This window comes from Lagopus leucura, unplaced genomic scaffold, assembly GCF_019238085.1.
Source record: "Lagopus leucura isolate 7727_CA_CO unplaced genomic scaffold, USGS_WTPT01 Super-Scaffold_100022, whole genome shotgun sequence".
Lineage (NCBI taxonomy): Eukaryota > Metazoa > Chordata > Aves > Galliformes > Phasianidae > Lagopus > Lagopus leucura.
In genome coordinates, this window is record NW_024962275.1 from 9,597,354 (window position 1) to 9,625,235 (window position 27,882).

Sequence of the window (27,882 nt, forward strand, 5' to 3'; positions counted from 1 at the left end):
TCTTTCCTTCTAAAAGGGGATTCTTCCATCACCTCTCTTCCCACTCCCCCACAGCATCCTGCTCCTACAGCTCCTACTTCCACATATCCCATCCTTTTTGTGTCAGAGATCGCAGTACAGTTGGGTTCAAGGGCCCTCACAGCCCCCAGCCCCACCCCTGCCATGGGCTGGCTGCCCTTCAGCTCAGGATGCCCAGGGCCCATCCGTGGGGCACCTCCAGGGATGGGCACCACAGCTCTGGGCACAGTGCTGGGGCCTCACCGCCTCTGAGGAAAGGATTTCCTCTTAATATACAACCTCACCCTTCTCTCTTTTAGTTTAAAGCCATTCCTTCTGACCATGCAAAAAGTCATTCTCCCTCCTGTTTATAAGCTCCCCTCCATTACTGAAATTTTAATGATAGTCTGAACAACTGTTCTCAATTGTCCTTAGCTTGAGTATATCTGCCTCTGTGCAAGACCTCTATGGAAGAAATAAAAATAGCAGCTGGGGCTCTGTAGGAATGCAGTGCTTCCTGCAGTGCTGCATGGCTGCCTGTCCGGCTGCGGGCGCCTGGCAGACAAGCGCTTGCTTAGCTGTGTGCTCCGGAGCACATCCCTCCAGTGTTGTGAAGAGCAACAGTTCTCTGGAAAGAAAATGAGAAAAGTCAGTATGTGGTCATGTAATTAAAGACTGCCATAATTCACACCCACATTGCGGTAGGTTGGTGTTGTGCAGGCATCCTTAACTCTGGCATTTCCTCATTTTAGGCTACTTGTATTTGAAATCTAAGTAATGTTTTTACCGTACCGCACCATAAATTAAGTGCGCAGAAAAAGCAATGTCTGTAGAAAATAATTCTTCAGCAGACAAACCCGGCCAGTTCCCCTGCAGCTGCAAGCCCTGGCTCCTCGCACACACTGCCGGCCCACGGCAGACCTGCATTGGCGCGAGCTGAGCGCACAAGCACTCTCACCGCACCGAAAATTGCAGCCACGACAAAGCACGGCACGCTTTGACATCTCAGCGCTGCAGGGAGGGCAGAGGGCTGAGATGAAAGAGCAGAACTGGAACGTCAGCTGCTCAGAGGGGACGTGGGCTGACACGGCCAAGGCCACGAGCAAGGCCAAGGCCACACACGTTATGCTCAAGCACAACCTTTTTCTTCTTCGTTCTTATGCCAAACAAACAAACAAAAGAATACCAACGCCGTGAGCAGCATGAGGCCACACTGCTCCTCCGCGTGGGTCTGCAATGGGGCAGATCAAAGCGGCTGCTGGGAGAACAGGCAGGAAAGGTGGAAAACGGCCGAGATGAGGAGCACTGCCACCAGCGTGCGGCCAACCTGCGGGCCTGGAGCTGCAAGGAGAGAGCCGGCCATACCCGAGGGCAGGGCAGCAGGGCAGGATGGAGCTGTGGGATGGAGCCGGCTTCCCCGCCACAGCAGCCATGCAGTGACCTTCACCCGGAGCTCCTTCTTTCTAGGAATGCAGGGCGAGCTGCTCGCCTCCCGGTTCCCACAGGCCGCCCCGGGCCGAGGTGCACTCAGCAGCGAATCATCTGCTCCTGCGAGTCATGAGCTACAAATTGAAGAAACACACCAGGAGCTAAAACGAGTTTCCGAGAATGAAAACAGCTGGTACAGAAAGAAAAGCCAAATATTCTCCTGGCTGCTGGATGCTTTTTTTTTTTTTTTTTTTTTAATTTAGCTTAAAACGAAATGAAAAAAATCTGCTTGGAACCCAAATAGTCTCTAGCTGAAAATGTGGTGTCTAGCCTGAAAAACAGAGGCTTCTGGACACCATGCCAACAAGCGCAGGATTCCCATGGACCTGGTGTTTCTCAAGCCCTTAATGTGGTTCAACTTAGGCAAGTGGTTTTAGGATTCCCAGTTTAAAATCTACAACACACATCTGCAATTCATTTTAGTTTCTTATTTTATTTCTTACTTCTTCAACCAACTCCAAATCATTTTACGAGTTCTTGCAATCTGGCACTAATCAGTTACTCATGCTGCAGGAGTTCCCGCTTCCTCAGAAGGGCTCCCTTTGCACAAGAAGCCAAGCTGTGCATTTCATCAGCTGCATTTCACCAAAAGAACAGTAACTACCTGATAAAATGAGAACACTTGGCAGTGCTCAGCACATGATTCCCGGACATGAAAAACTTCTACCCTAACCTACAGAACAAACAATTTTCTGCTCCTCTGTTCCTCTATCAGAATTACTGAATTAAATGAAATGTCACTTCTCAACTAACAATATAATGGTCTATTTCTGAGACAGGGATTTGATCGAGTGGCTTCAGGTTTAAGAATAAGACTTGGAAAAATTTTTCATCCAGCGGTAAGGAGGGAATTCCTGCATAAGAAACACCACGGGGTTAAAACTTCAAATAGAAGTGTGCCAAAAATTTGACTTTCAGTATCTGCCCTCCGAACAGCTAATCTGTAAGAAGAAATGCTGAGGAGACATGCCAAGTAGGGCAGTGATTCTCAGAAGCAATTTTGAGTTGGTAAGAAATGTAACACGTGACAGAGCCTGCCTCCTCATTGCTCCTCTTGCTTAAAACACAGCTCTGAAGTCTGAAGAAGAGACTCCATCTTCCTCAGCAGCAGCAGTGAGGCACCCTGTAGGCAGAAGCACGACTACACCGCACTCAGGATGCAGCTAATTAGAAACAGGTGGCTGAAGCAGACACGTCCTCTTCTTCACTGCAGTGCAAATGAAAGCTGTAGGTACAGGGTAATTCCTGATCTTGGCTTCCTCAATGAGGTTCACTACACTAGCAATACAGAGACGCAGTCAGTGGAGAATAACACACTTTCCAGGAGTCCAGTTAGCCTGTCAGCAGCCTCCCTGTAACAAGCCTCCAGTTCTCTGTAATTTCCATAAACTGTGTTGGTGACTGAATGCAATAACAGCACTACATCGGCACATTGCTCAAGCTCTCCAGCTGCTGGTGGATGCAAATGAAACTCTGCTGGCTTCACTGTGTATTTTGGTTCCATCGATTTGAGGGTCCAAGCGTAGAAGGGAACGAACAGCGCTGTGCTTCTGTAGTTTTCAGTTTTTCCACCAGAAAATATCACAACTGCTTCTCTTCCCAGGGTATCCTCAAGGTGAGGCTTGTGAAGAGCTCAAAGATGGAGAGCAACAGACTCAAGTTCAACCACAGAGTGCTAATTAGATATTAAGGTTGGGAGGACTTCACAGGAGTAATAAAATACAGACACGCAGAAAGGTTATGGTATCTCCATCCTTATAGACAGAGCAAGGAATAGGCCCCAAGAAGCCTGATGTAACAGAAGCTGGTACTGTGCTAAGAAAATGAGGCATGGGTAACCTCCAAAGGTCCTTTCCTATCTAAACCACATCGTTATCGTATGGCCTTCATTTATGACCCCTCAGATTTAACATGTGGGGCCGCTGGATGGGCAGGATGCAGGATTACCAGCACAGAGACAACGCCTGGTAGCTCATCTCCATTGCATCCAGCTCAGATAACAAAAGCATCAGCTGAGCTGTGGTTAAAGGGAGGTGGCAAAACTCTCGCCACGCAAGGGAAGGAGAATAGCTGCATCCCTTGTGGCACCTCAAAAAAACCTCCCAGTTGGATTCTCATTATGAAGCATCCTGGGAGGTCACTCGCAAAGGGCATGAATGCTGTGCACGTGCATGCTTACATACACACACAGTCCTTGGGGAAGCAACCCCACATTTGTGACTTCTCAGGTGCCATGCTGCATTTAACAGGACTCAGGATTGGGCGACAATATTTAATTTTGGTAAGTGGGAGCTACAAAAGATTGTGGTTTTGATTCATTTGATTGCTGAGTCTTAAGAACAACATAGGATTATTTAATGTGATAAGCAAATAAGCAATTGCAAAATAATGCAGTTGTTACTCTAGCTACTCTTGAAGCACTCCTGTTGGTAAACCCAGTTGGTTTCAGGCTCACTCAGTGTGTTCTACACGTCTCTCAGTGGTGAAGCAGCAGGAGCTGTATCCTTCACCATGAAGCCTGCTTCAGGTGTACCCTTCCAGAAGCTCTCCCTATGTCTCCAGATGCTCATTCCTACATTCATGACAAGTAGTCAACTCTGACATCTCTGCCAAGAAGTTTTCCCCTGTTTAATCAAATATCAGGTGCCACTGAGGCCTGAAGGCACTGAGGGAACGCTGTCATCATTCTGGAGGTTCGGCCAAAGGGAGAAACAATGCCATTGGCAGCATGGCATTGAAGGATTCTGTAAGGTCCCTGGGGTACAAAATAATGACAACAGCAATCGCTGTGGTGTTGAATTTAAATACTTCAGTGATGGAGTTATGCTCATTCCCAAGACGAAGAAAAGAGAAATTTTAAGACAGAGCAAATGTTAGTCAAAGCAGTAAAAGCAAGTCATTAGGAAGAAAGATCATTTATTATTTATATTCACATCTCTAAAAGCAAAACTAGCTACAAGTAATAAAGCCTTTTTGAAAACAGACATTTCTCAGTGTGAACTTCTAGGCAGACAGAAAAAGACAGTATTTGCCATCTAATGCATTGGGCTTTTCATGTATTTGAAGTTATTAATAGATCATTGTAATAATTTGCTGCAACTGGGTTTGAACACATCTTCTGAATCTTCTAAATTAATTCATATTTTTTAAAAATCTTTCTGACTGTGGGTTATGGCTATGGCTCAGGCCAGGGGGAGCTCAGTCACGAGTGGTGTCCCCCAGGGGTCCATCCTGGGACTGGTTCTCTTCAACATCTTTATCAATGACACAGACAGCAGGACTGAGTGCAGCCTCAGCAGTTTGCAGACAGCACCAAGCTGAGTGGTGCAGCTGATACAACAGAAAGAAGAGATGTTGATGCCATCCAGAGGGACCTGGACAGGCATGAAAGGTGGGCTCCTTAAATATTCATCACATTCTCATCACATCAGTCCCTATGCGGGGACTCCATGGCCAGCAGTGGGTAAAGCTGACCTCCTGACTCCTTGCTCCTTCTGAACCGTGGATCTTCCACCGCCATGCAGATCTCACCCATTGCCACAGTGAGGGCTTGTGGAGATCAGAGCTCTCACCCACCACCTCTCCTCTGTCAGTGGGAGGAAGCAAAAGGGGCTGGCAGCATTCCATCTGAACATGGCAGCATGGCCCAGGCTTGGAGAAATGGGGCAGAGCAGGGAAAAGGTGGACACAGGCAGCAGTAGTGGGAATATAACATATCTCTGGGGTGTATCCAGCATACATCAATGTGTAGTGATGTTGATACAGTATTTTAGAACTACAGCACAAATGAGCAGTCCATCACCAAGACACAGAAACCACACAACTCAGAAAAGGAACCATAAGCAGGTCCCTTACCCCACGAGGAACACCACTGTTAGACCTTCCTTGGCCACAAAGAAACCAAAGACTAACAGTGATGCTAGTTTTACCTTGCTGAGTTTTTCTTCAACAGAACGCTATTATTATTAAGAATCTTCAAAAAGCATCAGTTGGAAGCTGCTGTTTCCCTTGCACAGCTCACATGACAAGTACAGCTTTGTTAGGGCATCTATTATTGCTGTATCTGTTTACTTCCTAATCACAGATCTGGCTTTGATGAGGAGATTCATCAGCCCAGCTGGTAGATAAAGCTCCTTTCCTCAGGGCTGAACCACTGATTGCCTCTTTCAAGCTTCCAAAGAGAGCAGACCGATGGTTCAGCCGTGGTCCTGTTGCACAGAGGAGAGCAGACAGAGCTCTGGTGAAGGATCTCTGAGGGAATGCACTCTGCAGCTCTTCCTATGGGAACAGCAACACAGCAGCTAGGGGACAGATTTCTCCTTATTATCCCCCCAGCTCCAGCACAGCACAACAATTAGTTGATAGCACTTCTCAGCTTCCAGGCTTTGAAGGGGAAACGTTCCTCTGATTTCCTGTTTGAACAACGCAACCCTCGCTGTCTGGATCTTGCAGTCAGCTCACGCCGTGCCTGGGCCAGCTTTACTACATCTTTCCTGCTCAGTGTTTATGTTTTGCCTTTCACCCTCCACATGTTTTCTGTCTAGAGCTCTTGAAGGTAAGGCATGAGCATCAGCTATTGCACAAAGCAACATCTCCAGGGAGCTTCAGTATTCTCCTCCAGATGGCTGGGTGCACAGGACCCTCCTCTACCACCCCTGACAATCTCAAATACTGATCAATCCATGTCTAAATATGCAGATATCGTTATTTACTCTAACTTCTTTAACTTCGCATGCTGGAAAAGATTGGAAAACTCCTGGCAGTGTGTTCATACTAAGTACACAAACTGTCACTCAATTTGCCTGACAACACTGCTGCAATGATCCGTTCTCGGTCAGCTGCATTTGTGATGACAATAATGAACACTATGAAAATGTTTTGCTGTAGAAGGGAATCAGAGCACAGAGCTGGAACGGCCCTTAAGAGCTCATCCAGTCCAGCCCTTAGGCTTTAAGGCAGAATCAACTGTAGTTCCTCCACTTTAAACAATACTTGTCTAATCCACTCTTAAAACCTTTCCAGATTGGAGACTTGACAATTCACAAGGGACTAAATTCCAGCCCTTCATTATTTCTGTTCAAAACATACAGGAAAGACAGCTTACTGCTTTTGGATTGCTAACAAGTGTTACATCCTCCTTGTCCAGTGCGAATAACTCACCTCCCACCTTGTCTCAAATCTCATTTTCTGGCCCTACTCACTCAGCTCTTCTCTCTCAGCAGCCCCCCGTTTTCCTCTCATGCAGCATCCCAGCTGCGTCCCTGCAGTCGGCGGCCTTACTGTGGCTCAGTGCTACAGCAGTGCTATTGCCCCTCTTACAGATAACGGCACGGGCTGCTCCCTCCATGCCGCACGCTGAGAGCTGCAGCAGAGCAGTGCGGGCCCGAGTCCCAGCAGTTCACACAACTGCTGCACCACCTCTTGCCTCCCACTCTGAACCCGTGGTAATTCTCACCTTCACATCGAGCCTTCTACTTACCATACCTGAACCACAGCTTTTTTTTAGGCCTCTTCTCCAATCTCCCCAAGATCATTTAACATAGCACACCTCCACACTTGCAATAATTCCTCCCCAACTCAGCTTATCAACTGCCTCTCTACAGCAGATTTCTACTTCGAGCCTACTTGTTCCTGTCTTAAATGTCACCCGTTCACCTTCACTTTCTAACCCCAAAACAATCACACACACATTTAATCAGTACAATGTGACAAAGTACAGCCATTCTGCATACAGTCTGAACAGTGAGACGCACAGTCAATGATTACATTCAACACAAAAATACACACATTTTCTAGCAGTTTCTTTTAATTTGGATGATCTGTGGTCTTTTCACAGAATCGCAGAATGGCCAGGGTTAGAAGGGGTCATGAATCTCCAACCCCCTGCCACATGTAGGGCCGCCAACCTCCACAATTAATAATAGAGTACTAACATAAATAAAATGAATACTAGTACTTTTCTTTTAGCCCAGTGTATTTTTAGGGTGCTAAGGAAGGAAGCACAAGAGTTAAGACAATTTTCAGAAACAATTCAGGAGCCCTTGTGGGCAGTTTGGACTATTTTTGTCATCCTACATGTTTTGCAAGCAATGGTGCGTTAAATTAATTTCTAGTGTAATTCAGAGCAAATGTGACTGCAATTATTCTGCCTAATAAGAGGTTCTCATGGTTCATGCCAGATTCTGCCATGGTATTTTATCACATGATAGCATTTAGCAAGCTGCACATGATTAAATTCAGTTACGTCAGTGAAAGCACAGAACAGCTCCATACAGCTGGCATGGCATCGCTGGTTGGGCAAAATGCCTTCCATCTGCCCCGAAAGGAAGTAAAATAACTGAGATTCTTCAAGGTAATGTCTGAGCTAAAAAGCCATTCTCTCCAACAAAATAGTAGCAGAATTCTATGCTAAATAAAGCATGACTAAGAACCCACTTAATGTCATGTTAATAAGCGGATAAGGAATAGAAAGGAAAGAATAAGATTAAAGAAAAGTCAGGAAAAGCAGAAACTGCAAGCCAGCAGCAAACCTGCTCCCAAGGGACTGCCGTGTGTAAAAGCATCACTGCTACAGCAGCTCTCTTTCCTTGCTACCTGGAATTAACAACAGCAAATAATTGTTAATAAAGGTGAAATGCCTGCGCCCTGCAAGGATTGTACCAACAACCTCCAGAACAAAAGAAAAAGCTTTGCCAGGGGGATCATTTTAATGAAACACACTGCATTTAAGCAATCTGGATTCCATGTAACGCAAGGAAGTTTTAAGTCGAGTTTTGGCAAGCTGTGCTTTGTAAAAGCTTGGGTCCCAATGAACCATGGGATTGTGCCTCAAGAAGCCCATCTGTGAGTAAGGGGATGCAGAGCTCCTCTGCTTCCAGGCTGACCATCCATCAGGCAGAGGAAGAGGCCTCTTCTGCTGCCTGTGCTTCTACTGGACCCTGGGACAAGGACAGGGCAGCACAACCAGGCAGCTTACTGAAAATGCAGCAGAGAATGAACGGATGTGCTCACCAGTCCTTCCATCAGTCCTTTGGTAGGAAGGACCCATAGGACAAATGTAAAACATGAAATTTAGCTTTTTTGTTAACAGTTCAATAGTACGTGGTTATTTTCTGTTGCATGTAACAAAATTAACAGTTCTCTGCCAGAATGTGCAAACGATCCTAGGAGGCTGTTTTTAAATATAATCTGGGAAGAAAGCAGTTTCTGCAGTAGTGAGATGGTGCTGCGTCATTGCTTTGATCAGCCCTGAAACCAGCATGGAAATCAACTGTCATTTTTTACATTTATAAATGAATAGAAAAGTAAGACAACAGTTTTCTATTGGCCTAGACTAATATATTACTTCCAGGTTTATAATGAAAAAGAAAAGAATCTCCAGAAAACAGGGATGTAATATAAGCAAAATGTTGGTGCACCCTTCGTGTTGGCTTGTTACAGATCTGCTTATTCTTTTCTGATGATTCAGTCCCACTCATGCTTGTATCACAGAATCATGGAACCATTTAAGTTGGATGGGACCCTTAAACGCCATGGAGTCCAAGTCCTCTCAACAAGCAGGTCTCTGTCTCTGTGCAGCCTTTGAGATCCACTTCAAGATGAAGCCTACCATTGGATTCATTCTCCTCAGCAAAACGGTTGCAATTCTTAGTATTCAGTGATGCATGGATTAAACTGAGACATGTGGCAGTACGTGAAGGTGTCAAGGCGATCTGAATGCAGGAAGAATTGTTAATTGGTAATTAAGAAGAGGAAACAGTCCATTTTCAACTGGCAACCTAAAAAAATCGCTGAATTAAACCAGCCAACTTTGCTTTCAGAGATAAAAGGCAAATTTAGCAGTTGAAAGTTTGAAAGCTTTTTAAAGGTATATTACAGAAAAAAATGTTCTCTGATACACTTTGAGCTGCCAGATTGCCGCCCTCTTCCACAAGAACACAGGAGAGGGCTGAACACATGCTCACAGTTCCATAATAGGTTTACACATGACTCGAGCTCAGCGGACAACTAAGAGCTTCAATGAGCACAGTGCTCACCAGTAGCAGCAGCTATTGCCATGCGCAGGATGAGATGGCACTCCCAGCACATCTCTCATAGCAGGGCTGAGCGACAGTGCCCGCTCACCAGTAACCCTCATCCCATCCAGTGTTCAAGCCAAACACTCGTTATTCCAACAGGAAGGAGGTTGTGAAAGGAAAACGTGTGACGCCTGGCGTGGGGAGCCTGCTTTGCAGAGGGGCTGGACTAGATGAGTTCTGGAGGTCCTACCAGACCTACCATTGTGTCTGACATTGCTCTTCCAGTGTTGTTTTTGTGCAGTCTTTTTACCCCGACTGTAAGTACACAACTGCACACACTGAGGTGAATGCATTCAGACCGCAGCTCAACGTTCAAGAAACAACTGCGTCTCTTCCCAGATGCACAGCAGCACGCTCACCAAGCACTGCAGCACTGTGAAGCAGCTGTTCTCCAAGCAGCCTTCCTCTAAAGAGAACATTATGTTCTATTCTGCATGAGCTCAGGGAAGCCAGGATTTTTGCCCTTGCTAAAACCACATACATGGAGACCCTTTCCAGGCTGTGATGCTTTACGTATCCTGAAATGACTTCCCAGAGCGTTCTTTGGAAACCCTTCGGTTAACACAGACGTCCCAGCCAGGAACAGACTCTTCTGGATCTCATTCACAGACTGTTACTAAAATCTGTACCCACTCATTTTTCTGGCCTCTAAGAATACTGCATGCAACTGGCTTTTGTTCTTTAAGGATTTCACCCCCAGATCACTCCTAAAAACAATTTCCAGACTCAGGAATAATTGCACATATGATGTCTTTACAAAAATACCATTATTAGATTATCACTGTGCCCAGTGAGTAAAAAAAATGGATATTTGTAGCAAAGTACTCACAAGAACATGCTTATGAGTGCTGCAGAAACTTTGCAGCGCTACTGAAATGCGATCAGAGCTTCGGCTGTTACTCCTACATCACACTGTTTAATCTTACCAACTTTCACAACCTGCGTGTAAATTTGGGGATATTAACTCAAGCTTCAGCTCAGAACGTTACTGCTGTGCACGTCTCAACTTTCACTTGTTTGACAGAAGAATCATATAAGAAATGGGTTGCATCCTACATGTGTAAGGCATCGTCCCAGCCGTGCAGGAAACAGGTAAACAGTATTATATTGCAGCCAAAGAAAAGGTTTCAATGTACGGACAGTGCTTTACAAAGTTTCACCACAAATTTTCTTCCTTGCAGTAGGAATTAACAGAAGGCGGTATTGCTGTTTTAAGAAAGAGAGGGTGTGAAAGGCAAAAGAAAGGCAGTACCCGTTTTAAAGGAGCATTTAGTGATGGCGCTATTGAAACCTGCAGTTACATTCATAGCTGGCTCCGTTCAGGAATGCGGCAGAGATCTTCCAGTCCCTCTGCCAGGTGGGAGCAGCCGCTTCCCCTCCACGGCCGGCCCGCGGCACAGAGCGGCGCTCACTGCTGCGCCCCATCTGCTGCAGCAGGGTGCCAGCAGCACGCCGAGAACAATGGGCCGCGCCGGCTGCTGAGGGCTCTGACAGTCTGGCACAGAAACAGTAAGGGCTCTTGCATCACTCTTTTCAAACTGGGAACTTCAAAGTCACTTACATGACATAGGCTTTGTATTTCCTTCCAAAGAAGAAGCATTTTCAGCAAGCAAACACTCGTTAGCTCTCCTGTGAGTGCAAACCCAGTCAGAACAAGCTGGGGGCAGCTTTCCTGTGCATCAGCCCAGGCTCGGAGGTTCCCAGAAGAGAATAAGGACAAACCTTGTTCCCCCACGAGCGCACGAACCCACACCCCCCTCACAGAGTGCAGCTGCTAAGCAAGGTGCTGAGCATCCTCACCACACACCACCTCTTTCACGACCTTTTACAACAGCTCCAGCCTCACTTTGCAAAGTAGCAACATGTAGTTCCTATGTGCCACACAGCTTATGCAGATGATCTCAGCTCATTAGATCTCAGTGCTCATTAAGAAAGGTGCATCTTATGCAGCAGAAATAAAGCATACTAGTAAAACAAACAAAAGGGAAAGCACAGATGATTTAGCTACGTAATCTTAAATATGACATAGCAGTATATCAATAGCTTGATTCTGTAGTTTGCCACTGAGTTAAATACTTTTAAGACTGGTTTTCTAAAGTGATGACAGACCCACAGACAGATCCATGCAAAACAAACCTTGCCAGACTAACCAGAATGATTAAATTTCTTTTTTCATGAACATACAAAATTCAGGTAGAATGTCCAACAACACTACAGAAAAGCTCACAGCCATCATTTATTTAGATGCCTTTGGGAAGATGCTGTAGTTTGGCTCCACCTTTCTTACATAATTCCGAACAACTGGTAAGTATGTTAAAAAACTGTGGATTATCCTTATTCAAATGTTTTGGCAGAAGTTAATAAAACTGAAGAACTCTGCGTAACCTCAGGCTTATGAAAGAAAAATAAAGGAAGCTGGAGGGGAAAGAAAGAAAACTAAATGTACATTGGAAAAATGCACAAAACTAAATGGAGAAGAGTAAGCAAGAATGGCTGAGTGCGTGAAGGCGTGCATGGCACTTTCCAGAAGACAGCAATGCAGACAGAGATGTCTGCTCTGGTCTGCACATGAGGAACTGCTTGGGAAGATCTTAACTGCCTGCTGGGGTGAGCGGTGCTACGTAATGATGCATCTTCTGAGATGCTGGCGTCTCCTTCTCAGGAAGCACTGTGCACAGAGTACTTGCGGCAGACCTGCCAGGGATCACGAAGCCCTTGGGCGCAGGCTGGGAGCTGAGGCTGCAGGGCTGTGGATCAGTCCCAGCGCTGGGATGTCTGAGTGAGCAGCACAAGGCTCGGCAGTGGAAGAACTGATGCACAACACCGAGGAGTGCTGCAAGAGGTGGGCAAGGCCGCAGAGAAATGAAGCAAGAGCAAAAGGTAGGCTCAGTGGCTGGGAAAAACATCTTCGAGAGTGAGAATCAATATAGGGAATTATTCCTAAGGGAATCGGTGGAAGCGCTTTTGCGTGGGTATTTTATGAGAGACTGGGCATACCACCAACAAATGTACTGCAGGAAAGAATCAGACAATGACAAGGAAATGGATTAAACGTGTTACTAAGACAATTTCCAGATCCGATTTCTGTGAAGAGAAGACCATGACCTCACCACTGGATCTGTGGTGTTGCCATTAAGCACTGCCCCATACAGGCCCCAAGTCCCTCACTAGCAGGGATATGGTTTTGAGACAGACCACACCAAAGACCAGAAGGGATCTGGGAGTGTCCCTTCATTGTTATTTTATTTTTGTATTAATGATGGGTCAATTTATGTCCACGGATTTTGTAAGGCAGAATTCACTGGGGATACTGAGGAGCAGAAAACTGACACACAGAATAAAGCTTTTGGGGAAACAAGAGGTCTGAACTTGATTAAAAGGAAAAAAAGAAAAAAGAAAAAAATGTCAGAGAGGAACAGAACATTTGAAGACACACATGGAGGAGAAGCGACTCTCTTCCAAGGGCAGATGGTAGCAATGGAAACACTGAAAATGGCTGGTTGGCCAAAGTGCTTTTCTGTCTTTGCCTCATCCTCTCCAGTTCACTCCAGTTTCCTGAAGCACAGCAGAAGCGCCAGCAGCTTTTTCCTATGGAAGATTCCCAAACTGTAAGGAACACAGGAACAACGTGAGCACCTCCTGACACCCAAGGTCACAGATGGGCCTGCCGTGTACTTTTACCTCTCACGCTTCCACATTGGAGCAGCTGTTTCAGATGCTACTGCAGGTTAAAACAAACACCAAAGCTTCCCTTTCACCGGCTGACTGGCAGGAGTCGGCCACAACACCCAAACAAACAGGAGCTCAGCAAGCAGATAAACAGTTCATTCAGGAGACTATTCTGCTGCAAACAATCACACTGCCCAGTTTAAACATTCTTCTCCTCTCATAAGTGCTGAATTTGTCAGCCCCCCATGCAGCCTCCTAAGAAGACGAGAGCCAATTACTTGGCAGCCAGGCGAGAGATGCAGAAGAGGATGCAGAGATGTGGCCCTGGCCTCACTGTGCCAAGCTGCCATCAGCCTTCCAGGGCAGCTGGATGGGCACCGCTCACAGCAAGGTTCTTCAGCCCTAGGCTACCCACAAGCTTAACACCAAATAGGCAGTGCTTTGGGTAACAGGAGCTCCTCGCACCCACGGATAACTTCTGAGCATCTCTGATCCGTGTTCTGCCATCTCTTCATTTGAGTGCTCCCCAGAGTCACCCATCCCTTGGGCTAGCTGCTGGCCACTGAAGGCGCTCATAGGACAGAAGAGCAGGCACTGCCCTCAGAGATTGGAGCATGTGCAGAGCAAAGGATCCTCTAGCCAGCATCCTGCTCCCAGAGGTGGACAGCAGCAGAAACGGAGTTAAAATGGAAAAGGTGTAAAGAGACACTTGGTTGACATAGACTTCCACCGCAGGAATTTGAGCTTGACATGGAGGCTGCATTGTAGAAGTCTTTGATGGAACTTTCTCCTACTAACTTCTTCAGTTGTTTTAGATTCATAAAGCCTCCAGCACACGCTACTACGCATCAATTGTCCCTAACTCATCTATGATACATTAAAAAGTAACTTGCATTTGATCTAAGCCAGGTGTGTCCAACCTGAGGCCACAGGCCACACGCAGCCCATGCCAGCTGGGGCCAGCTTGAGTCTCCAAGGTGGAAATCAGCTTATCTGTGCTGTGTTTCCAACCATAACTACTGCAGCTAAACTCAGTCCTGTGAGCAGCGAAAACATGCAGCCTGCTTTCCATTTTGATAAAGGAATTTGAGAATAGGTTTGAAGATTTCCCCAAAAGTCATCAATTTCTATGTATACTTGGGACTCCATCTTCAGTTGACATAAATACATGACCTGCAAATTGTATTGGATGTGTAGTGTTTGTTGCAATCAGACATTCCACTCCAAGAAAAATGTGATCTCATCTCTTTACCAGGCTTTCATAAGCCTTCCCCCACCAGACAGAAATACCCCTCACTTCACAGACAGCCTTCATGTCATCGCTTTTTGGCAGTATGTACCTTTGTGAACAACTGTTCTCATGGATGAAGCACAGGAAGAGTACAAATAGATCAAAAATCTCTGATGAGCACCTTGAAAACTCATTAAGAATTGCAACCTCTGCCTTCAAACCAGACAGTGATGCTTCGTTCCATAAAAACAAGATCATATATTCCAATGGTTTTATGTTTTTGTTGCCCTCATTTCTTTACGTTTCAATTAAAAATATATAAAAAAAGAACTTTTGTTACTTATAGACATGAACTATATTGTGTATTTTATGTATACGTGCCCAAGGCAATTCCTCTTCACTCACTGCAGTCAGGCAAGTCAGAAGGTCAGACACCATGACCTAAACCTTTCCACTGTTAATGTCAAGTCCCATAAGTCTAGTATTAGAAGAGATCGTCCACAGTCTCTCCCTACTCCTGCTCTTTCTTTCACTAACAAACATCTACATAGGGTGGTCAGCAGCTGGGACCCTCGATATCAAAAACCAGCTCCATCTCAGGAAGTTGTCACAACAGCTGGAAAGCAGCCGAGAACAAATTTTAAAAAATGAAGTTAAATGTTGAGAAATACAGATTTCTGCATGTGATCCTTTTTCAGAGGAACAGTTTTGCTCTCAGGAATGCTGAGAGATTACAGTTTAAAATATAAGACCACAGGGAAGCGCCATTTATTTTCTTTTGGCCATTACACCAGCAGAAAAACTATATAAATTTAGTTTTGCTCTTTTTCTTCTAGAAATATAACCGGACGGAAGCACGCAATTCAGTAAATTAAACACGCACAGTTTGGATTTGGTAAATCAATCCACTTCTGAAGAACACGAACATGGATCATTCTCATAAGCACCAGCAAGACCTGCCTTTGCAGTGTCACGAAGTCTGGGCTCGCTACCTTCAGCTATACCTCCAAAGAACTCGGACATGAATGCCAGCAGCTCTGGTGAAGGCTTTAAGAGCAAACAGACTCCCTTTACATTTACTTCTGCAGCAGTTAAAGAGACAGCAGATAAATTCTGCTATCAGTAAGAAAGCACAGCAGCGAGTTGTTTATTCTAACATCTAACACTGAACACCTCCAGGTCATCTGCTGAAGCAAATACAGAAGATAAATAGAGCAGGGCTTCAGTTAAATGAATCTGCTGAGCCCTGTATCCTTTTTACCATTATTATTAACCTACTGCCCGAAACAATGGAAAAGGACCTTTCAGTCTCTTGTACAGAGGAAAATAACGATGCACATTCCTCTTAATTTAATGCTGCTGTTCCTAAAGGAGGTAATAAATACAAAATGAATAGGAGAGCTGTGACTATGCCACCAGCATTGATTTTCATTTAAATCCTTTCCAATTATAAGAACAATGAGAATATATGACTGGAAAGGACTTTGGGGAGCGATATACTTTTAACCTCCCACAGCTGTTTGGTCGAGGGCTCTCCGTGGAGCTGGGCAGCAGGGCATGCACTGTGATAAGCTGCTTCCTTCTAACTCACCCCGCAGTTCAAGAGCAGACAAAGCTGTGCTAACAACTGCATACTGCACCCAGCAATACTGAGCAGCTAGACAAATGTTTCCAAGCCTGTGTGAATCAGGAATTCCAGATAACCCTTATTTCCAAAAATGTACTGACCTTCAGCAATGCAGAGCTAAGAAAGGAAGATTCTGGTCTCCATTTCAGCCAACTGGTAAAACTGAACCGTAGTAAACAGAGTAGCTTTGAAGTTCTGCTTGCAAAGCTGCCACTGAGTCAGAAAAGGAAAGTCAAATAGGCATTTCACACAATCTTCATGCTTTTGATATAATTGTAAAATTAAGTAACAGAAGAATTCAAGAGATTGCTTTTTCTGCACTGGTACAGCTGGATGTGTCTCTAGAAGGCACAGTGCAGTGGGAAAGGCTTAGGAAGACATGCAGCAACATTGACATCATCCAGGAACCAAGGAAGGAGGAACTGTCACGATGTTTGTTGGTTTTACTCCTAAAATTCCTTTACATTTTTAAATATTTATGAATTTTCCACAAGACTGCATGTTATGAATCCTGCACAACACCAACATTTCCTGATAACAAGAAAAATCAGAACAGGATCTTAGGGAACAGAACAAATCTATCTGCCACAAGGCTGAAACATGGTTTCCTTCTACAGGTGGCTCAGTGGCACGTGGACACCTACCAAGCAATGAGAGGAGCAGTGAGTACAAATTGTGTTCTGTGAGCACCAATGCACACCTCCATATTCCACAACTCTTGGCAATGATGGGTCCAAAATCCTCTCACAGATCTCAGCTCCACTAATACCACTGTCTTCACAATGGAATATTCAGTTCTTTCCAGCCATACTGATGTGTTCATGGTGTCTGGGAAAGGATGCCTTCTTCAGCTGAACAAACACACTGAGCCCAATTGGGGATCTGGTATATCTGTGTACTGAGCAGTTTTAGCAAAACTTTGGCTAAAAGATGATGTATATTTAGTTAGCTGAAACAGATTGTAACCACGGCATTTTCAGCCTCCTGTTGTATTCCCCATAGACTTACACCCCTTCCTCAGGGCATCAGTCAGCAGGGATCTGGCCCAGCTCCTGCTGCACAGGATTTTACAACTGTATCCCTGTGGGGTTTGTGTAAGCACAGATAGGAGACAGCAGAAGAAAACTGCTTTGCACACCATGTTGCTTTGGGGGGTTCTGGCAAATGTCTTCATACATATGGCAGACAGAGTTCAGCATGTCCATAGTGAAATGCAGACAGCTCATGGTAAAGGACTGTAACAGTGACACAGGAAATGGGAACCGAGACAAAAACAAATAAGAAAAGGGTGAAGCAGGCTCAAGAACTTTGTTCCTGAAAGCAGTTTCACAACTGAGTACTCTATAGCAACATATGAACAGGAACATCTCTATCTGGTTGTAGACAGGCTCCCATTTTGGAGCACGTTGCCTTGTTTCCTCCCCTACTTCCCTAGCATTTCTGTGAGGTACAGGCTGTGGGTTCTGTCTCACCCAGCTGAACACAGCCTGCCAGGTCTCCTAAGGCTGCTCCTGTGGTCAAAAGTGAGATGCACTTCTGAAACGATTACTTATCTGAAGCACTTTGGGATAATCTGAATCTCGCCCTAGAAACTTCTCTCCTCTGACTCAGTGAATCCTGGGTTCCAGCCCTGCAGGGCACAGCAGGTGTCTGCATTCAGTCCCCTTTCAGAGACAGGCAGGGCTCTTCTCTCACTTCAGCCAAACACAGTGGCTGACCTTACTCTGGGCAATGGGAAGAGAAGCAGGTTTCACAGCACTGCTGCACGGCAGCTCTGCTGGGCTGGTCACTGCAAAGCTCTTTTGGGCCCTATTTAAATAAACAACAAACCACACAAAACCAAAATACATCAACACGCAGCTGAAGGCAAATACTGAAAAGTGTGAATGCAGTCAAAGCACAAAGCTGGTTGATTTCAAGGTACTGTCACTTCTAGAAAAGCCCAACAGGATTACATTCCAGACTTACGCAGCTCCAACAATATGAATGCAAAGTGCTTCTGACTTGAAAATGCTTGTAATTTCATGAAACTTTATCTAGCAGTGCATTTCCTTGATGGAAATTGCTCAACTGATTGCACTGGAGAATTCCTTCATAAGCACTGCCTCCATTTCTGAAAGGTGTGTTTTCCATACCCGGATGTGTTTTTGCTGTTCTCATTAACATCTCCTCACTTAGATGGAGTCTTCGGCACAGAAAAACCCTCATTTGCAATTGCTTAGTAAAGAATGGTGAAACTTAGATTTCTTTAAGTGTCCCAACCATAGCATGCTCTGAGCCTGGGGAGGGCTGTGAGCAAATTCCCTTTTGATTACAGTTCTGGGAAATTGCAAATAAGGCAATTTCAGGGAAGACAAAGAAGTAGGTGGTAACAATGCAACAAGCTGCAAGGAAACCAAGCTGAAATTGCTCACCTCTCCCAGCTACTACTTCAGTCCAAGCAAAAAAATAAAAATAAATTTAAAAGCAAAATATGATTATTAAAAAAAGATAGTGCAAAGAGATTTTAAATTAGTATCAGGATTCCCTACTAAGCACATAAATGGACAAAGAGGTGGTAGGGACATTTTTAGAGGGCTATTGTGTTTCTGCAGGAGTTCTGCCTTTCAGAGATGATGCCTCTACGCACACTTTTTAAAGAAGTTAAAATGCAAACAGAGGTGGACAGTGTCATGCAGGAGAGGAAACTATCATTTCAATCATCATTTCTAGTCTTTAAACTCCTGTGTCTGGTAAAGGACGATACTTTTTAAGTTCACCAGAAGGAAAAAGTTCTTCTGTGAGGGCTTCCAAGATTAGTTTTCAATTGTTGCTATTTTTTGGAGGCATATCAAAGAGATCGGGCTGCAGAGTTACATGGTAAACACTGTAGGCAAGACAAAAGGATTCCTGTGATAGTATTTCTAAAAGATTTATACCTTTGAGCAGAGAGGAGTCTGAGAAAAATCATTCAGTTGGTAAACTCAAGAAAAACCCTGGACCCTCTTTTGCAGCCTCAGCTATGGCTGTCACAAGAGAGGAACTATGCAGGAGAGATTTCCCGCAGCCAGGCTGTACAGCATGTGCCAAGATGCCTGAATTCCTGATTAGACACTGACCGCGGAACAGAGCTGGGAGCTCTCGGAGAACTCAGAGTACACTGACTGTTTTTTTATGAAGACTCAACAGAGGCCAGGCCTATAAACGTAAATCCATGCTCCTTCTGCCCCCTCCTGCTCCCTCTGGCTATGGAGTTCTGTTTCCAGCTGTAAGTCACTGTCAGCCAAGGGATGGAAAAACACATTATCCAGCTTCCTCCCCCCTTTTCCCAAGCAGCACCTGTACCAGCAGCTCCTCTGTGGTACCTGAGCTTGCTTCCTGCAGCCCTGGAACAACAGCCATCCTTCCCATCCTACTGTAATAAACTGTGCTCTCTGCACTATTTCCTTTGAGGAGGCTCTTCCAAGCCACCCAGGCACCTTTCCTTCTAAGTCTGTCAAATCCTAACAAACGCTCTGCGCAGCCTCCCTTAATTAAGTCACAAAAATAGGAAGTTACAAAAGGAACCTGAATTCTGATCCGAATTTTTATTTTGATGATTGCATTCTCTTTGATTTCAAGCTAGGCAATGTTACACACACTCCTGACACACTCACAGGGTGACCACGCATCAGTAAAGAATACGTGCTTCTAGAGTATCCCCAGTGCCTTCAGTGTTACGAGGACTTGCCTCAATTCTTCTTCCTATACTTTTTACAGAGACACTAAGGAGACATTGGCAGTTTTGGCCAGGAATAACCAACAGGCTCCCCAAGCATCACAAATTAACTCACGCATCCTGCAGGAGTCCAGAACTGATTTCTTCTTGTACACAAAGGCTACGGTCTTTGCCCTGATCCCGGCTATTCAAACCTCGCCCAACTGTTCCTATTTCATTCATTTCCAGTAATGACAGAAAAGCTGGGAACTAGAAAACAGACAAAATCAGAGCAACTGCCAAGATGTTCATTTATGTGCAAGTATTTTTTTCAAGCAGAAGACAGGGATGCTCTTCATGTCAGGGCTCCCACTTCCTTCAGTGATAAATGGTTCAATTCCACAAATGGAACCTGAGTTTTATGTGCTGAATGGGAACTGCTCGGAAGATTGAGGGAGTGATTCCAATGACAGAGGTGACCATTCTATCCTGCTGCTCACCCCTTCGCCAACAAACTTATGTCAAGTTTCCAAGTGACAAAATCAGTACAGAACATCTCCTCTAACCTGGCTTCTTCAGCTTCAAGTGTGAAATAAAAAAGCCCGATAAAAGCATACCATCTGTGCAACACAGCAGATAGGAAAACCAAATTTACACAGATGGGAAATATCACACACTCCCTTATGTCTCTATCAACACACCAGCTTTGCAAATCTGCCCTAAATAAAAACAAAATTGACAACACATTATGTCTGAGGCCAGCAGGGCTGCGTACGCCTAGCATGTACTTGGCAGAGTCAGGATTGTTCTCTCCACTTTTAACAAACAACTCACTTATACATGAAAAAAACTTGCTAATGTTCAAGTATTCTGTTGTGTTCTAATGTCAGGAGGATTGTATTCAACTAATTTGCCATCAAATCCATAGAGACAAAGTAGTAGGTTGCTTGAAACCTCGCAGGACTTGACACAGCCTTCTTTTGAACCACAGTAGGGACAAATACAGATCTGGAACATTTTCTCGTTCTTTTAACTCCTTACCAATATGTGAAAGCATCATTTCAAACACATTTATTTTCAGCAGTTACATTAGGTGAAGAATATAGCTGAGCACATATGGAAATGCTTAAGCAGCAGCTCCATTTTCTGTCCAAGAAGTCTGTCGGCAAACACAATAAACTCACTCACACTCATGGCAACTCAACATATTTCACAAAAACAACCAACAAACAAAAAGTTTGCTTTCTTAAAGACCATGCTTCATTTATTTTGTAGGAGTATCTGAGAGGAGAGGGACTAGTTGGAACAGACAGGTACAGATAGAGCCAAACATGATTAAAACAAGACACCAAAGTCAAGCTATGCCAACTCAGCTTGCATCTTCACACTTCCAGTACGACTTCTTGCACAGTGGTTAGCAGTCAACAGCTTAAGAGGAGCAGCAGGCAGTTATATTGCCCAACATGTTCCTAGGGTTTGCAACAAATTATGGCTCATGATTTCCCTGCTCCAGGTCTCCCTTTGAACTAAATTTGTAGATCATTCTTCCAAGAACGTGCCCAACACCTTCATGCAAACTCTCAGCGCTAGAGTCTTGTTTCCGAAGCCACTGCATTTTAAGCATCATGCAAACTATTTCTTTTTGCTTCTTTTGAACTTCCCACTTCCATTTGATGTACAGACTTTTTGTTACAGAATGAGAGGACTAAACAGCACAGGTCTCCTAAGGAATCCTGCAGGACTCTAATTGTAAACTCCCTCCACTCTATCAACTACTACTGCTACTACTGCTAGTGCTACGCGTTTTCTCCCCTTTTAATCAGTCAACTAAATAGTGCTCTTTCTCACTCCATGAAAGACTGTTTGTCTTTAGAAGTTGTGGCAAAGGATCCTGTCTGAAACTGTTTGAAAATCTGAGGACTGAGACATCCTAATTTAGCTGCTTGATTACCTTTCCAGTCCTTTGATTTGTTAAACTCATTCTAAAAAAGACACGTAGATTCTTTCATGCTCACAGAAGGTTAATCACATGCTCAATAATTCTGATCTGTTTTGATGAAACTGCCCACTTTAAGCTAGATTTCTCAGCATGCAGTTCCACAGTCTCCCTGAAAGTCTTTTCCAAGCTGGCATCATAACACCCCATCTTTGGTTTGCTGGGGTTGAGGATGTTTTCAGTGAAAGTGTAAATAACTCAGCAGTTTCTCCCTTGAATCTCTCCTGCGCTCTAACAACATCTGGTCCCCGCACTTCATTATTTTTCACTGCCTTCTTACATCTTGCTGTGGTGGATCAGTTTGAGACCGGTTCTGGTGCAGAAACCATGCGGAACATAGGTGCCACAGAACTGATTTCTCTGTCAGTTCCACCTTCTCCAAGTGCTTCCTTCACACATTAGAACTTAAAGGTCTGGGCAAACTTTTAGACAACCATCTTATTTCCCACACATTTGGAAAAGAACTGGTATTTTTATACTTACTGAAAGCTGTTCCTCTAAGTTTTTGGCCTTTCAAAGTGTTTGTTCTTTTCTGTCATCCTCACTTGGTCATGACTTCAGCTTTTGGATGGATGCCTCAAACTAAAGCCTTTCTTGCCTGCTGTTTCACATCATAGTTTTTCTCCCTCTCTCAGCTTTTGATAGGGCTGGGGCATTTCTCTGCAGTAAAATATTTTTAAATAATCTTCACACCACCTACAAACATCTCATCCTTTCCTGTGCTCCTTTCAGTCTCTTTTTAACAAGCTTCCATACCCTTGGCTTGGATTTCTTCCACAAGGATGTGAAGTACGCCTGCGTTCACACCTACAGGGGGCCGCCAGCACGAAAACTGCGCCCCAAGTTCTGCACAACTCTCAGAAGAAAGTCAAGCATTCTCCTCTTGCCTGCTGCCTACGTGTTTCTCAGAGGTGCCATTCGTGGGGCTTAAGAGGACTGGGATGTCAATCTTCTCCAATTCTGTTTTCTACTCGAAAAGCTGCATAGTTTGTATTATTCTGTACTTCTCTGATCTACAAGTGTACAAAACTTGAAATCCTAAGGATTCTAAGAGTTATTTTCTCCGTTTGCTCTTCAGCTTTAAGACACCACATAATTTCCTTATGAGTTTGAGCCTCTCCTTCTTATTTATATCACCTGTGACTTGATAGAAGGGTGTTCAAATGAAGTTTTCCTGCCATCAGTCTCCTTACAGCCCTATTCAACTTCACACAAAAGCCAAACTTCTGTGGTAATCCACCTTATTTCTTAAGATTTCACAATCTGCCTAGAAACACATACGCATCTGGCCTAATTTTCTACTTTCTCATGTTAAGTCAATAATCATCTAAGGGGAGAAAAGCTGTGCACCAAATAATGAAAAATTTCAGTGACAAAGCAAACATGGTAAACGCAAATTTCAGTCATAGAATAAAAGAGTTCTAGAAAAGCTGGGAGGTGTTGCTTGAATAATTATCTACTGAATTCTTGCAAGAAGCATTCTAGTTTCTCCTGGACATCTGAAGTTTTTCTGCTACTGTTTGCCACCCACAAACGCTACATATTTGTATGATAAGAAAAAACAAACCAGTAAGTATATTTTCTAGTCATTACTGTCAATAGACAAGCCTACATTAATTAAGCCAGCAACCCCAGGGGAGGAGGGGAATCTCACATCTTGTTTCTCAGATTAAGTTGTGTTTCTGAAGTACATACATTAGCATGACAATGCACTTCATTTTTTTTCAATATTTATTATCATTTTAGTGTCTCCCTGAAGCTAAACACTAAAACCCATAAGAGAACAGAGAGATCTCTTGAAAAAAAGAACGGGAAAGAAAGAGAGCAATTTATTATGCAGGGTTTCATAGAAGTCTGGAGGCAGAGAAAGACAACAAAATAGCTGGAGAAAGGCTGCATCTTATGGACTTTGATGCTGAAAGAGAACAGCGTATGTAGTTACAGACTGCTGTCGGATTTTGTCTCCTGACAGCCAGAACTGTATGGCTGCCACTTCTGAAAAGCACACCGTGCACCTCAGACTTCAGCTTGTCATGCTGAGTTTCCTCCGTTCACTCTAAGGAAAATGTGAAAGCTTTTAATTACTCATGAAAGATAATTAGTGTTCAGATATTATTGATCATCTAAGTAAATAACTTCTTTCTATTACTTCTGTTTCATTATTCTCAGTACAAAAATATCCACAGGACAGAAGGAGTTTCTTCATACCAAGAAATTATAAATAATTGCCCTCTTTGGAAGTTGAGGATCAAATGCATCACCAACTGCTTTAATCCCAGAATCACAGCATGGCCTGGGTTGCAAAGGAGCACAGTGCTCATCCAGTTCCAACCCCCTGCTGTGTGCAGGTCACCAACCAGCAGCCCAGGCTGCCCAGAGCCACATCCAGCCTGGCCTTGAATGCCTGCAGGGATGGGGCATCCACAGCCTCCTTGGGCAACCTGTTCCAGTGCCTCACCACCCTCTGGGGGAAAAACTTCCTCCTCATATCCGACCTCAACCTCCCCTGTCTCACTTTAAAACCATTCCCCTTGTCCCATCACCATCCACCCTCACAAACAGCCGTTCCCCCTCCTGTTCATACACTCCCTTAACTGCTGGAAGGCCACAATGAGGTCTCCCTGCAGCCTCCTCCTCTCCAAGCTCAACAAGCCCAGTTCCCTCAACCTTTCCTCATAGGAGAGGAGCTCCAGCCCTCTGATCATCTTAGTAAGGCAAGGTTTAGAACCTTGAAAAAAATCAAAAGCCAGCAGGACCTTGGTTTATTTGCAGTGCTTGCTGGAACTTAACTACAACAATCATTTAATCCTAACCCAGCTCTTCCTGTTGATTTTCATGTTGACTCTGATCATGTTGGGTATCCTGCAGATGGTACATCACTGAAAAACAAAATCATATTTAGAGAGAAGTTTCTAAATACCTGCTTTGCTAATAGCACTTTTTGCTGAAGAGTGAGTGACTTCAAGCAGTGCTGAAAAACTGGGTGCTCTACATTACAAACAACATTTTTAGATCAAGGGCTGAATGCTCACAGAAGCAAAGACAAGAAAGTTACCAGAGAGAGAACAAAAACCATCACCCCTAACATGACACACACCAGTTAAGCAGGACAGATGATTGCAGCAAGTTATGTAAGGAGTTTAAACATTACCAAACATTTAAGTGCTCATCTTCATCCAGCTGGCCTTTTTATTATCCTGCCTTCCTGAAGTTAATAAGGTTCTGTGGACAAATATCTCCTTATCACACTCATCACTTGAAAGAGCTCAGAAAAGAAAATGAAAGTGCTTGAAGCTCTCGGTGAACACACTGCATTTCACACCGTATTTTAAACCCTCCTGAGTAACAAATACTGACTCTTGCTTGAAATCACACTGAAGAAGCTGCAGAATCTGTTAGTTTCAACTCAGCATTGACTCAACCCTAGAATTAAGTCTATGGGCCTTGCAGTTCTGGATGCTTTGCAGGGTTTCAGAATATAATGCCCAGCAATAAGAAAAGAAAAAAAGCAAGATCCCAGGTAAGGGAAGCTAGCACTCTCTGTGGCTCTTGCTATACAATGCTAGTCCTAAAACAGACATTTTGTCAGTCCATGAGGTGTAGCAGCATGTAAAGGACACGAACTACCACTGAACCCAGCACAGCCTTCTCTTATTAAGAACTGCAGTTTTATGTTTTGTTTACGTTTTTCATTCTCACACACACACACACACACAGATTACCAGTGTAATACCAAAAAGACAACTTAAAATAAAAAACACTCAAGGAACTGTGAGAACAGGTTTAAGGGGGAGGGGAACATTTACATCATCTTCTCGAGTTAAGTTGGAGGAATTTTCAACGCTAGGGACAATATGGCCCAAGGGAAATGGTAATGGGAGAGAAATAAATTCCTTCACCTCTGGCTTGAAATCCAAGTCAGGCTGGTAGTAGCCAAAAACCATTAGCTTAACATCTGCTAGCTGTTTGGTAACCCATGTGAAGTGAGTTATATTCCTCAGTGTCCACATCACAGTCCCACTAATTGGCACCATGTTGGCAATCTAAACAGAGAGGTTAAAGACTGAACGCGCAGCGAGCATGAGCTCCAGGATTAGTCAAATTCAGATCTGGGTACATATGTGAGAAACAACACATTTGGTGTACGCAACTCCATCTAATTGTCCCACCATCCTGTTCTGCCCTCAGAACAAAACAGTGAATCGACGCGAGCCAACAAGCTGTCAGCATTCCTGCGTCAAGCGTTCAGTCTCTGAATTACCAGGACACATCATGAAGTTACTACCCCAAGCAGTCAAGCAACTGCTTAAATTTTAAGCAAAATATGGTACAGCAAAAAGTTAATTACGACCTGAAGTGTCTGAACAATAGGTACCAATACCTAATTTAAAAATATTTTTCTTAACATCATTTTTTAACTAAAAAATGCAACAATCTCTCTAAAAAAGCAGCAACAATGTAGTTTCATAAATCCCAAGTTGCAAGACACATTTCTCTTTGTCTTCCCTTAAAGAAATAGAGCAAAGGCACAAAGCTGACCTTAGAACAAGATCCAGTAGCTTTAAGAAAATCTTCCCTTGCTACGCCCCATGGTAACACATTTGTGTCTGAGGAAAAAAATTAAGGGGATCATTGTAATAAAAAACAATGAAAAAAATGAATTTTTCATATCTGAATATGGCACAGTCTGAAAACAGTCTAAGCTATGAAGGAAGGAAACTCGTGTTACACTTTGGAAACCATCCCTGATGTTTACGCATCACTTCAGTTTAAAGAACTGCTTATGATGAGAACATGATGAAAGCTGTCGAGCATGAAAGGAGATATAAGCAAAGCCAAAAGAAGCATCCTTGCCAGAACTCTACCAGAGCACACAATTACTGAATAAATTCGTCAGAGAGGGACCTCTAGAGGCTTCCAGGCCAATCCTCTGCTCAAAGAAGGCCAACTTCAAAGATGGATGAGGTTACCCAAGGATATTCTAGATGAAAGCACAACACAGTACAATGCCATACAAAATCCACATATAAAGAAATTGTTCCTGCTAGCTGAATACCCCTTTCATTTACTACTGCTCTGGAAAGATTCAAGTTCTGAGTTGTTTAGAGAGAAGTAATAATGGCTAGCTGCTGTTAAGAACAGTGGTCAGATTCTTTAGCTTTCAGATGTAGAATAGGACCGTGTCACATTTCTCAGATGCCAGAGAAATTGCTTCCTATTGTAGTCGTTACTACTAGCTTCTTTTCACATCACATCACAGCAAATAATTATACAGACACTGAGGTGGGATTTGCTGTGCTGACATCTGAAAGAGAATTCAGGGAGATGGTGAAGACTGCCAGGAACCCAGCCAAGCTGGAAGGAACGAGGCCAGCACCAGAGAGACAGAAGTTGCAACTGTTCTGCCTTTGGCTGCATTCAGCCCACCGAGCTGCCAGGATGGACTGAAGTAAATCTTCAGAAGCAATTCATGATGCTGCATGATGTTAACTGCACGATAAGGTCCAAGCAAATGTAGATGTAGAGAAGCGCTTTATCAAACAGCTCCAGCATTCACTTCTGAACTCACATGCAGGTACCAGGTGAGCTTTGGTGCTCCAATAAATGTTTTCTCATGAAACCCAGTATAGAAGTCATACCAAACTCATGAGTTTCCTGAGAGTAATTCTCCCCTACCTGAAAAACAGGAGGGGTCCAAGAAAGAAATTCTTCTCTGCAGGGAGGGAGTCAGGAAGGAAGGAAATGTGAATTACACACACCTCTGGGTAAGTCCCCCTTTACAAAAAGGGAGGAAATTGGAGTTAACTAAAGAAAGTATGTTTAGCATCACTGCACAAGCTGGGAAAAAACTAGGAAATCCTGGGTACAGATAATGCTGCCTCCTCCTGTCACTGTTGGGCTTTCTACGGGGAGAGGTGAAAGGTTTGATTCTCACTCTTTCATTTGCAGCAACACTTTGAAGTTACCTACACATCACTGCCACCATTTGATGGTCACCTCTCCCATATGTCATCTTATGCTCTTTTGTAATAGATGTAACAGTGCTATTAAAAACCATGTGTTTTCACTTTTTTTTTTTTAATAAAAAAGGCTAACTCATAACTAAGCAGAGACAAAGGC

At 44.0% G+C, this 27,882-nt stretch overlaps 1 protein-coding gene across 6 annotated transcripts in view; it reads right to left on the bottom strand.

Annotated features, from left to right (window-relative positions):
* EXD3 (exonuclease 3'-5' domain containing 3) overlaps nucleotides 1-27,882 on the bottom strand; it is a 236,037-nt gene that overhangs the window by 199,034 nt on the left and 9,121 nt on the right. The window lies entirely within an intron of this gene.